Source organism: Montipora capricornis, chromosome 6, assembly GCF_036669925.1.
Source record: "Montipora capricornis isolate CH-2021 chromosome 6, ASM3666992v2, whole genome shotgun sequence".
NCBI lineage: Eukaryota > Metazoa > Cnidaria > Anthozoa > Scleractinia > Acroporidae > Montipora > Montipora capricornis.
The window spans coordinates 2543281-2551293 of record NC_090888.1 but is presented as its reverse complement, the minus strand read 5'-3'; the positions used below and the strand labels follow the sequence as shown (position 1 = coordinate 2551293).

At 38.6% G+C, this 8013-nt stretch overlaps 1 long non-coding RNA gene across 1 annotated transcript; it reads left to right on the top strand.

The window, feature by feature from the left end:
* The first annotated feature begins 6357 nt into the window (after positions 1 to 6357).
* On the top strand, positions 6358 to 8013 carry LOC138051190 (uncharacterized). The gene is made up of 2 exons (XR_011132741.1): positions 6358 to 7297; positions 7677 to 8013. It is a non-coding gene; the product is annotated as an uncharacterized lncRNA (long non-coding RNA).

Here is an 8013-nt window from a genome sequence, read left to right as displayed (position 1 = left end):
TGCTAGGATCATTTCTCTCTTTCCTTTTTTCATCTTTTTCTGTGTCTTTTCATAAACCGTATGGATTGTGAACCGGGGATATTGTTCCGCTATTGAAATCATTTATTATTAAATTTTACTTTCAAAGCTTGGTTCATATTAAGGTTTCAAATGACTTGCGGCAAAAGCTATTTCGCAAACGTTTCAGTTCTCCAGCATTTTCAGCACAAAGCTTGGCTAATGTTTTTTTTTTAAGCGAAAGTGAGCGTTTATCCTCAGTTTTACGCAATTGTTAATTGTCTTGTTACATCGCATGGAAGTCTGCCTCCACATCATCATCCCTCGTCCAAGAATTGAAATAATACTGACTAAGACCGCCATCGATGCTGTGTAACACTAAATTAAAGGTTTCCTTTTAATTAAGTACGAATTACTCCTGAACGAAATCCTTACTTTAGGGGTTTATGAGGCCTATACTATCACATTCCATTCTGAATAATTTGTCATCACCTAGCTTTGAGTGCCAATCGTATTATTCTTCAATGTTGTTCACAAAAACCAAAGGCGAATAATAGTAATGAAAGAAATTCAATACCTTATAAAAGAGCTGCCGATTATGTCTGTGGTTAACTTGACAACACTCGTCATTTTCGCTTTAATGAATAAATGGGAACTGAACGCTTGCTAACCATTTTTCTCGCGTAAAACGGTTCCATTATAAAAAACCAACTCGTAAAGTCCAGTCCGATTATATTCCTCGTGCAATCGCCAGATAAGAGATCCGTTTGGTATTCTTTTTGATAAAACGTGGTCGGAGAAATCTGAAATCATTCAGTGATGAATTGAAGACTGCTTTCCGTATTTTCCTTCGCACTCCTCGCAGTAACTGAGGTTCTCAGAGTCTTTGTCGCGGTCAATATGAATGCCTGTGTTGGAAATTGCGGCGACAGACGCACTATTAAGGCAAGTAAAACTCTTCTTATCATTTTTTCAGTAGCCGCTGGGGGCCAAAAGAAGAACCGACCGTTTGAAAGAGTTGATCTCATAAGGACATTTTGTTTCGCACAGAAACCGTTCAAGGTTTTCTTTCTAGTTCACATGAAACGAAGCAACCGGCTGAATTTAACCTTTTGGTCATTAGTTGTCCAACAGTTAAGCATGAAATTCTCTTTAGGCATTTGAAAGTTTGCACTCCACTCATATCGCCCCAGTCGCCACGAAGATTGTTCCACTAAAGAGACGTGCTCCTCCCTATTTCACTTTGTGCTACATCTTTTCCGTTCAACTACGGCTAGATGTAAGTGACTTTTTCAACTGTCCGCGTTTGGACGTAAAAGCTTCTCATGTCAGAGCTCTTTGCAAGATGTAAGCTTCAAGTAAGAGTGTATAGTGAGCGAAAAAAGTGATTAACACCTCGACACACTTCATTTTCGTTAGCCTAGTTACCCCAAACGCTTATCCCATGAAGCCAACCTTTACCGCAGCAGTTCACGACGAAGGTGTTCACAATGCGCTGGGTAAATCATTGACCGGACCGGCTAAAGTTTCGTCCATTCTCGTATTTGGCGTTCGACAGTTTTTTAACGGTGTTGACCGCAAAATTTTCGTACAGGTTAGCAGTGTGTTCCGTTGTGCGGAAGCAGAACCCCTCACTGCAAGAATTTTCAACCGATCGAACAATTCGTCCGCAACGGTAGTGATAAAAGCCTGAGTGTAGGGGACCGGTGCGGAAAAAAACACAAAATTATTTTCCGAAGGTCGTAAGTTAAAATCACCTTTGGTGTGATTATTTGTTTCCGTAACGTAAGTTTGAAAACTTCGCGAGATTTACCTTAGAAGAAAATGACGGCAGAAAACCAAGCACGTTACTTCGGACCCCAGAAACTGTTTGATGTGTATGTAGTATTGGTATAAACTTGTTTGGCATCTTTGTAGTGATACTGAGATCAATAGTTTTGAAGTTAGTCTAAACATATGAGCCTCCATGCTTAAACTGCCTGATGAACTTATTGAATTAAAGTATGCAAGTGGTGCAGGCAAAAAAAACCTGAAAGCAATCAACTATGATTCGAGGTGCGTTTGGAAACTCTGTTGCGTTTATCAATCTCTACACTTTGTTTTGGTTTTCAGTGGTTGGGAGACTCACACATGTCCTCCCCACCCACCCGAGACAGCCGAGGTTTCCAATTTATACGGGAATAGAGAAAAAATGTTTTCTGCGCAAAGCAGCTAATTCATGACTAAACAAGCGGTCATCGGTAAAATAAACGAAGATCATGAGGCGAGAACAATGTAAACAGAGCATCATTTGAAAAATGAAACGACAAACGATGTGTAATTTGTTACAAACTGAACTTAATTCAGCTAACCCCTTAATTAAAACCTGTTTGTGTCTAGAACAACAGTGAGTGATTCGTGTTCACTTTTCAAAAGAAGCCATCAAATGATAATATACAGGAGGTAAATACTACTACTACGTACTACCTACTACTGCCGTGAACTACTATTACTAACTACTACTACTGATCTACTCACTCACTACTACTACTACTACTATTCCTACTACCCTACATAACAGTACTACTCCAGTACTACCTTACTACGCACATTTCTACTACTACTGCTATACTACTACTTTGATATAGTGACTAGTCTACTACTACTACCTACTACCTACGACTCACTACTACTAACTACTACTCACTACTACTACTACTACTACTACTACTACTACTACTCACTACTACATGATCTTACTCCTACCCTACTATACTACTACTACTCCTGAGGCTTCCAGAAATTAAAAAATATATTATACAGAAGAAATAATACTTTTGTGATTCTTTTAAAAGCACGGTCAAGAGGGCCTTAATATCCGTTCCAATTTTGTGTGACTGCAACAGCGATGTTGAAACAGTCTGCTCCCCTCCCCCCTTTCAACCGTGTTGAAACATGTTGAATCGACGTTGCCTCGATGTTGAATGAGTTTAAAAGCGGAATGTTGAAGTTTGTCCCCCTCTTTCAACAATGGTTGGGTATACGCGTGCGCACTAATCGGTTTTCCCTCATGACGCATCCATGTATTTGTATCCATAGTAACAAAGCAGCCTGGGACAGAATACCAGGCCTCTTGTGGAGCTTTGTCAAATCAAATGTTGATGATGTGTTGGACACGTTTGACTACGCCAGCAGTCAACATCATTCAATAACGTTCAACGAAAAAATATCGAATATAGATGTTTAAGCCGTTTACCCAGGCCCTTTAATAAAATGTTGTTTGCATCGAATTACCTCCAAAGACCTCAACAACGACGAGGTTGACAAGAAGAAAGGTACCACAAAACAAATACGTTTAATGAATGCAGTCGAAAACCGCCAATGGTTCGCTACGTGCGCTTTACGTATGTTGATCCAACAATGTGAAAAAGAAAAATTGAGATAAAGCCTTGAGGATGTGAGACCTTGACGATAGATTAAACAATTTTCTTTGCACTGAAAACAATCAGAATGATCATACTTATTTTATTTTTAGAGAGTCCGTTTTCTAGAATAATCAATAAATGATTTGAATGACGTGGGTAAACTTTTAAGTTCTCATTGTCTTCGCTGTGGTCCTTGCTTCAGTTTCTAATTAGTCCTAGCTTAATAATGAACGCAAACAGAGACTTCAAAATGTATGTTTCGGATAAATGTTACCACAATGCAAAACCTGGTTAAGGTAATTTTCAAATATGGCTTGCAGTGCAAAAGCTATTTTAGCAAACGAAATCAGTTCTCCAGTTTTTTCATTTCATCACAAAGCTTGGCGACGGTTTTTTTTTTCGAGGCAAGGTAACAAATATTACTTTGTCAGTATTTCATCAGTTTCATATTCAAGACAATAGACTCATGCTCGGTTGAGAAGAAGAAAATTTTATGCGTTTGAAAATTGGAAGATGATCTACACAACTTGGGTTTCTTTTATCATTGCATTCCAAGTCTATTTGACAAATTGATGTCAGTTTTTCATGCGTCTGTCCTGTTATTGATCATGAATTGCGTGATAACATTGTCAAAGTAGCTGTGGATCCACGAGGCCATAGCTGAGTGGATCCGCAGACAATGTTATGACGAAATTCATTGTCAATAACTGGACAGACGCATAAAAAACTGACATCAATTTGTTTTTTACAATAACAAATAAGGCAGAGGGATCAAATTAAGTCAAAACAAGAGAAGAACGTGGGACAAAAATGTGAGAAACTTCAATCTGACGTGAGCAATATCGCGTCATTATCGCATAAATTATAAATTTATGTGTCTGTCCGCTTATTGACAATAAAAAATAGCCAATGGAAGTGCGAGAATTTTGCTGTCATTGTAAAACGGTATCTCGTATTTTTAACGGACCAGATGTCTCGAGAACAAAAGAAGAGTTCCGATTCCGTTATTCCATGGCGTCACTTCACCTACAATTGAAAATAAAAAACAGGTGAAAAGTAGTAGTAGAATTATGCTCCTAATTCTACTGGTAGCGTGCTGGGCTTGAAGGAGACGATTTTGGATGAAGGAACGCTTTGAAATCAAAGGGGAACTGTCTCGCTATTTTAGTCAAACTTCAAAACAATAAAATACGTCTTTATATGCATCAATTAAGAAAAAAAAATCATAAATGGTGTAGTTTTGTTGCCAATAACAAATGAAGTGTACTGAAGCTATTCTTCAATGTTATTTGCATCCATGGATGGAGAGAAGATGTAAATGGATTGAAACTTGAAAAAAACTGACAACTTTTTTTAAATTTGGAGATGGGGTCCCCAGAACATGAGTCGCCAAAAATTAAATATGAATAGCGCTTTGTGCAATAAATATATTTCATATCTTGTCAGTGGGTTGCTAGGAATGTTGCACGTATGAGCAGAAGTACTAACTTAGGTTTTTCCCCAGTTTTTAGCATGACGTTACTGACATTGCCCCTTTCACTAAAGTTCTATAGTAAAGGCAACCCCATTCTGTTCATTCACAACATGCCTTACTGACGGAGCACTCCATTCGAATGCATATACTACGGGTTCATATCTCTGAGTCACCGTCGCTCGCCGGGGAAACCGTTTAGAGTTGTCCTTAGAGGGTCCCTGGCTCAATTCCTCCAAGTTATCAGTGTAAATGGAAACTGAATACTTTACTTGCATTTGAGTCTCTCAGCACTGTTATGTTTGCTTGAATTGTTTTAAAATTTTTAGTCTCACTAAAACCAAGTTATCCCTGAAATTTCACAAGTCAGTGTGTGAAGGTCAAAACCCAGATTTTTGGCATTTCAAAGCATGAAACTTAACAATTTTGGGCATTCTTCTTTTGAAATGTTAAAAGACCAGCTTTTCAGAATGAGTGGATCGTTGTTGTCTAACGCAGTTGTTTGAAAGGGCCAACACCTGTTTAACTGAACATAGCTGCATGACCAGTAGCCTCTCACGCAAGACACTCACGCGTTCCTCCCCCACGAGCTTCTGCTGAAACGAGCTACACACGAACTTGTGGGGAAGGGACGCGTGCTGAAGCCCTAAGATAAGAGTCACTGCGTGGGAAGCAATATGACCAGAAGACTTCGCTGAACAATGGAACGCTATAATACGCCCATGCTTCGTAACGATATTGTTACAGTATTGTAATAACTGTGGGCAGAGCTCCAAGAAAATAGGAATTAGAAACAATGTTTGGCGGCATCGTGGCTGTAATTAGCCACAACGGAGCTGTAGCGTTGGGCTTTTAAAAACACCATACGAAAACTTTAATCGACTTAATTAACTCGAGTCTGAGATAAATTCCCTTTGCATATCAATACCGCTCGCCTTTCAAGTTGGCGTTGACAATTATCAAAAACTGAGGATATCTGTCCGTCTTCATTATGATATTACTTCGCCTCTATAAAAATGTGCAGGCCAAACTCTATATATCGACGTTGGGATATCAAGAAACACTGAGAAATCCACCATGGCTGCAAAAATGTCCCTCATATTCGTGACTATGTTACTCTGTCAATCACTTCTGATCAACTTCCCTGGACGCTGTTCTGGTGTCAAAATCAGATCGAAGTGGAGGTGTATATACAGGTTTTGCAGAAAATACGAGGTTAGAGAAGTTCTTCCTTAAGTCGAGCATCATGCTAAAGAATGTTAAATCTACCAGTTCCTAAAAATTAGTGTTTCTCAGTAATTGTGCTAGTAATGCAGCGGCCTTCATGAAAAATTAACCAAACCCTAACTCGACGATCGTCTGGACATCTTATAATACTCAAACTACTCTCCGACCCCCCCCCCCCCCAACAAAAAAAAGCAAGAAACTGGCGTGCAATATTCCCTTTAATCAGGAATAGATAAACTGCGAAAATAGTTACAAATGGGCTTCGCCCTGAAAACGAAAGAGGGGTTGTATTCAGGGATGTTGGAATGAAGTGAGCTTGTTATTTTTCTTTTATTAAATGAAAATGACTGGTTCCACACCCGTTTTTTTTTTTTGTACATAGTTACGTTCTTAATCACCTTACGTTTTCTTAAAGCGATAACTTGTCTCTGAATTCTTAAATACACCCTCCGGTTCTAAGCCATGGTACTGTCGTTCAAAATTTCTCCGACTGAAGGAATGACAAATTTTGGTGACAACTGACGAAATGTCACTGTAAGGCTTATTAGAATTAACGAAAGATAAAGGGAGATGTCAATTGAGGATTTTGAAATGACCGAATGCAAAAATTTTGGCCGCCAATAAATCATCATTTTTCCTTAATTTGTGTTAATCCTGACTTGCCTCATTAGCACGCGTCAAATTGAAAGAATTTTGGCAGTAAAACGAGGCTAGTCAGCCTAATTTGCACAAACTTAAGAGAATACTTATTGGCAGCCATTTTTGCAACACCTGCTTCTCTTTTCCTACCCCTGTGAGACTTTGCACACTATTGTAAATTAGGTGGAAATTTCAGTGGCGACCAAAAGAATAGCGTTAGGGTTATATATGATATATTTCCAATCTTTATTTCGAGATGAAATCATCAGCGAAACGAAAATGAAAACAAAATAAAACAATCTTTGAGGTAATTTATTCTCTCGTTAAAATTTAATGCATAGGGCCCTCCTCTTTATAAAAGACCGTGCAATGACTAAAGACAAATTCAAACTTAAGAAGTTAATGACCAAACGGTTAGGGTATGGCGTTAAAATATTTTCTTGCGATCACAGTCGTAACATTAGCAGTCATGTTCGAGTTTACAGCTCACGGCAGGGCGGTTCATCCGATATGCATTTTCGATCCTTATAATACTAAGTGCTCTCAACAGCCCACTCAGGTTAGTTTTGATTAGTTACTTATGATCATTTTGCCTTTAAAATTGCATGGCATATTACTCCGGCATGACTCATGATGATCTCAAACTGAGCCGTAAATAATCCTTGTGGTTATATTAATATCTGGACACTTGTTCTATACCTTTTTCTTTTCTTTCGAAGAGATCATGTACACGACGCGCTGCAAAAAACTGTCAGCAAAGCAGACATTGATCAACTTCATCTTCAACTTTAAGTTAAACTGCATGACTCGAACTTTCCTTAAGGTAACATTATAAAAGAATAGATCAGAATAGGCCAGAAATAAGGTAACTAATTTTGACATGGAGAGCAAGTATATTAACTTCAGTTCTTATGCACGACTTTTGTTTTTCTAAGCAGCCAAAGAAGCCACCTAGAGGTGACTCGACTTCCAACGAAGACACAATGAACCTAGAACAGAGAGAATTCAACCCCAAGGCGAAGATTCTGCTAGCTGATCTGATGCGGCGGAGTTACAAACGGCCTCAAGAATTTAGATCTGATTACGCCGATAACGACTATTGACTGAGGAACTTATAAAACTAAGTAAAAGTAGAAGTAGCAAATTTTGCAAACAAGAAATGGAATCCAAACAAGTTTCAAGGCATGCTGGGTGAAGGAAGTTAGATTATAGCTAAAATATTTGTAGAAATGTCCGATTACGTTCCACGCCGTAAATAAAGATCGCTTACGCAAA